Raw genomic sequence first — 7,377 nt, forward strand, 5'->3', positions numbered from 1 at the left:
TATATATAGTTGTTACGTTAAGCAATCACAGAAGCGGGAAATAAAAGTCTTCTACACACATACTACTGTGAAATTCATACTACTGTCGCGTAGCTGCTGGTCTTTACGCTCCTTTGTCGCCTGTGTTGTGTAGCAGTGTTATTTTTTTTTTCTTATCGGTTTTTCTCTCGAAATGTCTTATCGCCCACGATTTGCGAGGCCAGTTGGGGGAATCTCAGGCGGGGCCCCACCCACTGAGCCTAATAGTCCAGCAGGGCGAGCACGTTGTCGCCCGACTTTTATACTGGTGACAGAAGCCCCGTCTTCTAATTTCCCAAACTGTTCGGTGAATGTTTCCCGACTCCTCTGTGCACTTTGGCTTTCTATACACCCATTGTTCTTCCCTCTAGTTCATCAAAAGCCCAAAGGCTATCTCGGTAGTTTTCTGCAAGTTGTTACTTCGCTTTGGGTTGTAATTCTTTAGGCAGACGGCTGTCATTGAGTTCAAACTCAGCCAAGCCCGCCCGCAATTGTGTGTGCTTACTTCAATCTGTGTGACCTGATTGGTTCTGGTCAACGAGTTGTGATTGGTGTTTTGTTTGCTCTCTCGCGGGGTGGTGGAACGTTTCTTGAGGCGCCCGGCGGGAGTTCGCGCCGGAGACCAGGTCGCAGCGAGTGCTGCTTATTTGTCATAGTTATAGTATGCAAGTGCTTAAATGTATAATTCGGGTAACTAAATGTCAAATAAACCAAATCAGGAAAATTTCTACGGATCTTCTGTGTGCTCACCTCATCTCTTCAGCGCGTAACAAGTAGCCACAACATTCTACGTTACACTACGCCGCAACTGCTGCCGCGAGGCGCATCAGATGACAATCGCAGCTACATTGCTGCCAAGAAAGAGGCTGAAAGGGAGAGCACAGGACTAGCCTGGACCAGCAAACTGTTGTTGAGAGCCACAACATACACCGCACGTTCACCTGCATGCCTTACTACACACTGAAATGCATTTTGAAAATTCTTGGAAGCCATAAGTGCAGTTTTGCTGATGTCCCATAAAAAAATGTTTAGTCTATCCAAAAGAGAAGAACTGGGACAAACGAAACAACACAGCTTCCGTATTTTTTTTTTTTTTTTTTACGAAGCTGTTGAGACAGTGCGAAAAAATTCTGACGACCATAGCTAGGACACGACATGGCCCCTCACCATGACCATAAAAGGGAGTAGCGACGTGATCGACCCATACGGACGACCTGATTTCCATTATGAAACAAGAGAAGCCAAAATGAGACGAGAAGGACGAAAGAACAAACAAAAAGACGGCCATTTACGGTCGATGTGGAAATGTGCCGTGCAGCGACGCGCGATTCGAGAACAACGATGCGTGCAGGATGAGATCGGCCGTAGAGGAGATACGAAGAACACACGGAGAACAATTGAGCACGCAAAGCAGAGAGAGAGCGACAGAGTAAAAGCGACAAAACGAGAGGAACGAGCAGCAAGCAAAACGGCCAGTCTCGAAGATCGGGGTCCGTAATAGGCCGGCTATGTTCAATTAACGCTGCAAGCGCATTTCAGAAAAAGGGCAGAGCCGGAGATTGAGAACGTGAAAAATATCTTGGAAACAAAAAGACTGCGAGGAAATACTTCAGAAGACATTATATTACGATGCCCGGGCGCGCCCAATAATTTAAATGATACTGTTCAGTTGATGAAAGGGGCGAGTCAATGAGCTCAGGAAGTAATGAAGGCGCACCACTTTAATCTATTTTTACTTCTTTTCCCGGCTGGAAAGTACTGAGGAGGTAAGGAAAAGAAAGGCAAGTGAAAGGCGAAGTAATCACATTTATTTTAATCTCCGGGAGACCAGTGTGGCAACAATAACGAGCTCGGCGGCTCTTGCAGTGTCCCCCCCCCCCCCTTTTTGCTTTCTTTTTTTATCGTTGCTAGCCATTGTTTTATGCTCTTTTCGGGACATCAACTGGAAGACAAAGATGATAGCAAACAAAGTACCCAGAATGCTAAGAATAAGAAGAGAAAGGAGAAAAAAAAGAAGAAAAAAGGAGAAAGTAGAACCTTCACTTAGCAAACATTTTTTCAACTGCGCGAATAAACGATCACACAGAGAGCGCACAAGGACTGCACCTGTCCTTGTGTGCTCTCTCACTGTGATCGTTTGATTGCGCAGTTAAAAAATGTTTGCTAATATGCATTAACTCGCCCAACAACAAGTTCTTCTAAACCACGTTCACATCCTTGCCGGCATGTCACCTTGAAGACTGGATATGCTGGAAGTTAGTTGGTCCGGCGGTAGCATGGAATGCACTCGATTCAAAATCTTCTGCTCTGTCATGCAGGTAAGCTTGAAGTACAACTTCAAAAACAATAGAAGTGACAACCATTTTTTACTGCTGCTGCCGGACCCCCCTGCGGTCCTCATGAATGTGTTTTGTTCGCTAATGAATTCCTTGAGGATGCTGTTGCTCTTGTGCGGTGATGTGGCGACTAACCTTGGTCCCGAAATTGAAAAACTGTTGCTTGAATTACTCTCAGGACCGGCAGAAATTAGCCAAGAGATAGCAGGTCTTTCCTCTAAAGTTGCATCCTACGAGGAGCGATTAACTAATACAGAGTAGTCCACTGCATCCATGACCGAAGTTGCACCGCGCGTATCTGAACTTGAAAAAGCCATAGCTGACTTTCGGGAGATTGTTAATAAATTGGATCGCAAAAACGACGATTTAGAAAACGGGTCCCGTAGAAATAACTTGCTCATATACGGCCCAGCTGAAAGCTCTCGCGAAGCTTTAGGGGAGTTGCTGGAAACGGTAACTGGACTGATTACATGAAAACTACACGCATTAAGTGCAGTGATATCGAACGCTGTCATAGGGTGGAAGTGCGTAAGAGCATTAACCCAAGACCCAAGTTGCTGGATTTTAGAACTAACGTCGCTATTTTAAGTAATGAAAGTAAGTTCAAGGGCACGAAAATATTTATAAATGAAGACTTTTCTGTCCGGGTGAGGCAGATACGCCGGGAGCTGTGGCAGAATTCCGCTGAGATAAGAAAAAAATCAATCAATCAATCAATCAATCAATCAATCAATCAATCAATCAATCAATCAATCAATCAATCAATCAATCAATCAATCAATCAATCAATCATGTTTATTTCCTTTGAAAAGGAGGAGTACGAGACTAAAAGCTCGAACAGCTTGACGAGGTCCCACCCCCTTACTAGTCGGCAGTACAGCAAGATGACGGCCAGTCACGCATAAGAATTTCCAAGTGGACAAATGCAGTAAAAGCCCGGCTGCACTACGATCACCTATTGGTGGACAACGTTCGGTGTTCTTGGGACGATGGCAAAAAAGCCATCGTTAGAGAAAACCATCGGTTGACCGCGACGGACAATGATTGACGGTCTCGTACGCAATACTTCACGCTTTTGAATCTAACTGCGCGCAGCCTCATTAATAAAACTGAAAGCTTTAACGCTCATTAAATGTCTTATTCCATCCGTTATCTGCGTGACTGCGACTTGGCTAAATGAATTCATTCTTGATCATGAATTCTTGCCTCCTGGTTATACGGTCCTAAGAAAATACAGGCCTTCTGATCGTGGTGACAGAGTGTCACTTTTTATTAAAAGTGATATTGAATTATTTTTACTACCAGAACTTCCAAATGCTGAATCAATATTGCGCAAACTAAAGCTTGATAAAGGGAAAATGAGACATCCACCCAAACGTAGCTAAGTGCTACAAAGGAAACCCATACGGGTTCCTCGAAAGAAAGGCTTCGCAGTTGAAAAAAAAATTCGTCCTGGTTCTTTTCTTCAACTGCGAAGCCTTTCTTTCGAGGAACCCGTATGGGTTTCCTTTGTAGCACTTAGCTACGTTTGGGTGGATGTCTCATTTTCCCTTTAAAAATTACTCCTCTGCGCCTTGCGGGTTTCCGCAGAACTATTACATCAAACTAAAGCTTGATCGTCTCACTATTGTTATCGGTGCTATCTACCGTCCCCCTAACTCCGCCCGACATTTTTTCGGCTATTAGTGACTGTATTGTCGGACAAAAGCTGAACTGTTCCAAACTGGCACTAACCGGTGGCTTTATTGCACCTGCTATAGATTCCTATTCGTTAACATCAACTGGCCGTGATAGGATAATTTGTGATTCGTTAATTGACATGTCAGTAGCTTTTGATCTATCGCAGTTGGTTAATGATGCAACGCGCGAAGATTCTGTCTCAGTTCTTGTTTTTGTTAAGGATGAATTGGTAGAGAATGGATATCAGCGCAGTGTTGTCGACGAAATTTCCGACCACAAGGCTGTTATTGTTTAGTTAAATGTTGCTTGTGCGCCAGTACGACCAACGTTTAAAACTGTCTTGAATTTTGAGTGTGCTGACGACACTTCTTGCATCAGGTTTTGACGATTTGGTGTCTTGTAGTGATCGCTGCAGTCTTGATACGTTGACTACCTAATATTGCAATATCATTAATGAGTGTATAGCGCAGTTTGTTCCGCAAAAGAGTATAAAACGCCATGCTACACACACATGGTACACCAGGCCAATCATACAGCGCCTGCGGAAACGCCAGAATGCACACAGTAATGACGGGGAGTCCCTAAATAGCTTACTTAAATATGAAATAAAAGCCAAAATTAGTGAAGTTAAAAAGTTTTGTTTGACTATCCCATTAACCTCTTTTATGAAAAATAATCCGCTTAAGTTTTGGAAAGCTATCAATCCTAATACTACCTGCCCGTCATCTTTCGTAATAGATGATGTGTCCTGTTCCTATTCTTCGACAATCTTCCAAGCATTCAATAGTTATTTCAAATCTGTGTTTGGAGATGACACTGGTACCACCCCTGACGTTGGCAATAACCAGGAAATGGCTCCATTTCCAGGAATTGAAATTAGTTATACCGGCATTTATAACCTTCTCTTGAGCATCGACACTAATAAAGGTGCCGCACCGGATGGCATACCAAACATGTTTTTGAAGCGTTATCCTGAATTGAACGCTCGTTACCTAACCATAATTTTACGTAAATCGTTAGAGACATGTACTGTGCCAGCCATTTGGAAGATTGCCAATGTAATTCGGGTAATATAAATCGGGTAATAAATCGGGTAATTATAAGCAATTCATTTCCAACTAAAGGCCTATATTTCATTAATGTGTACCTGTTGCAAGCTCTTACAGCATATAATTCATAAATATATCCTTAAGTACCTCACTGATAATAACATTGTCGCAGAATCAGCATGGTTTCCGCTCTGCTTTTTCTACGACTACTCAACTCATTGAATTCACTCCCGACATCGCTTCGGCTCTGAATAATCGAGGTCGGGTTGACGCCATATTCATAGATCATAGCAAAGCATTTGATGTGGTGTGCCGCAGAAAACTTATTAGGCTCAGCAAAATTATTCACGATGAGAAAATACTAGGCAGGATAACTGATTGGCTAACCTTAAGGTCTCATTTTGTTACTTTTGATCACGCACAGTCATCGTCGGCCACAGTCACTTCCGGGGTACCGCGTGGCTCGGTCCTTGGACCCCTGTCGTTCATTATTTACATTAATGATGTCACACAGGTCATTGAGGACACACCAGGGAAACTGCGATTGTACGCTGACGACGGCGTGCTTTATACCAGTGTTACTAACAGACGTGATCAAGAGGTTCTTAAAAATGTATTTTCATGCTTTTGTGGTTGCAGCAACACGCGGCAAATGAGTATGAATTGCGAAAAACTATAAAAATGACCTTTACTAATGAAAAGCAGCCGCTAAGTTTCAGTTACAGTTACAATGGGCACTATTTAATTTCTGTGAATATCTTCAAACATCTTTGAATTACCTTCACTCAAAATCTAAAGTGGCACCTTCCCATGGAAAAATTTGCGCTAGAGCACTTGGGAAACTGGGATGCTTAAAACGAACCCTCAAGTACTCTACCAAGAATCGCAAATTAACCGCTTATAAATCCCACATCAGACCATTATTAGAGTACGCCTCAGTGGTATGGTCACCCTACACTGCACTTGACATAAAAAAGCTCGAGGCCATATATATATATATATAGAAGAAAGCAATACGGTTCCTTTTCTTCTTCTCCCTCATCTCACGCATGCGCATTATCGATAGAACCCCTGGCTCATTGGCGCACGCTTCCGCGTACCTCCATAGAGAAAGAAATTCAACAAGAGGAGACACTCGGCGAAAACTGGCACCAGGAAACACGTCACGCCTGGTGTCAACCCCATCCGTTAGTTGACGCGAGCATCGGAAAAAAAGAATGTGAAATGAACTCACAGACAACGTTTTATTTTATTAATTATTTCCCGCGGAAGCTAAAACGTTTTGCGTATCAATGAACTTATACTTTGCGGCTTATTTTTCTTGCGTCACCTAGCAACAAGCTAGCGGCACGCCAGACGCGCCATATGTATGCGTCATTCGTCAGACGTGCCACCGAAGCGAGCGAGGCAGGCTGCGCATGTGAAGCTCGCCTGCTTGGCGACCCGTCTCTTTTGGATGTATAGCCCGTTTGTTGGGCTCCCGGCGTTTTCTTGCGTTGCGTCTGCATTTAGACACCCCACTACTGGGCAACGGCAAGGTGAGGAACTTTGTTTGAAAGTCTGCGACGCACTTCAAGCACGTTTAGGCTCACTGCACAAAACCGAAATTATATAGTGACGCAGTTAGCGAAAAACAGCTCCCCTCGTCCAGGCCTAGTTAATTTGAGTTAATTACTCGTACTGAGAGATGTTTTCGACGCTTTCTATGAGCCCCATCATTATTATACCTTTTCCTGTAGTTTTCGGCACGCTCGCCACACCTGGCTTTGTGACGCAGTTAGCGACAACCACCTTGGCCGTGTGACGCAGTTTCGCGTGTACTGAATCTTACCGGAACAAGTTCTGGCGCTTTCTCTATCGTAACTGATTTTATTACCTTTTGAGATACTTTTAAGCACAGTGGCCGCGGCCGGCGTTCTGGCTCAGCGAAACGCAGCGCCGCTGTGTGCCGCAGTTAGTTCCGCGTGTACTGAATCTTACTGGTAGAAGTTCGTGACGCATTCTCTGACCCCAAAAATTATTGTAATTTAGTAACTTGGGATACTTTTGAGGCACGCTCGCCGCGCCTGGGGTTGTGAAGCAGTCAGCAAAACAGCAAGCCGGCCATGGTGACTGTTAGTTTGGCGGGTACTGAATCTTATACCCCTGTTACACGGGCGACCTTAACCGCGGTTAACGTAACCGCGGTTATCGCTGTAACGCTTAGTGTAACGCTTAGTGAGACAAGTTTGTAACGCTTTCTACGGCCACGCAACATATACGTTCTTTCGGTACTCACGCTTGTCGAAGACGCG

At 44.2% G+C, this 7,377-nt stretch overlaps 1 protein-coding gene and 1 long non-coding RNA gene across 4 annotated transcripts in view; one reads left to right on the forward strand and one right to left on the reverse strand.

Annotated features, from left to right (window-relative positions):
- LOC126547913 (GTPase-activating Rap/Ran-GAP domain-like protein 3) overlaps positions 1–7,377 on the reverse strand; it is a 587,729-nt gene that overhangs the window by 188,711 nt on the left and 391,641 nt on the right. The window lies entirely within an intron of this gene.
- The window catches only part of LOC129381025 (uncharacterized), a 1,572-nt gene continuing 667 nt past the window's right edge, over positions 6,473–7,377 (forward strand). Inside the window, exon 1 of the long non-coding RNA XR_008609279.1 lies at positions 6,473–6,621. This is a non-coding gene — a long non-coding RNA (uncharacterized lncRNA). The remainder of the gene's footprint in view (positions 6,622–7,377) is intronic.

Source organism: Dermacentor andersoni, chromosome 1, assembly GCF_023375885.2.
Source record: "Dermacentor andersoni chromosome 1, qqDerAnde1_hic_scaffold, whole genome shotgun sequence".
Taxonomy (NCBI): Eukaryota; Metazoa; Arthropoda; class Arachnida; order Ixodida; family Ixodidae; genus Dermacentor; species Dermacentor andersoni.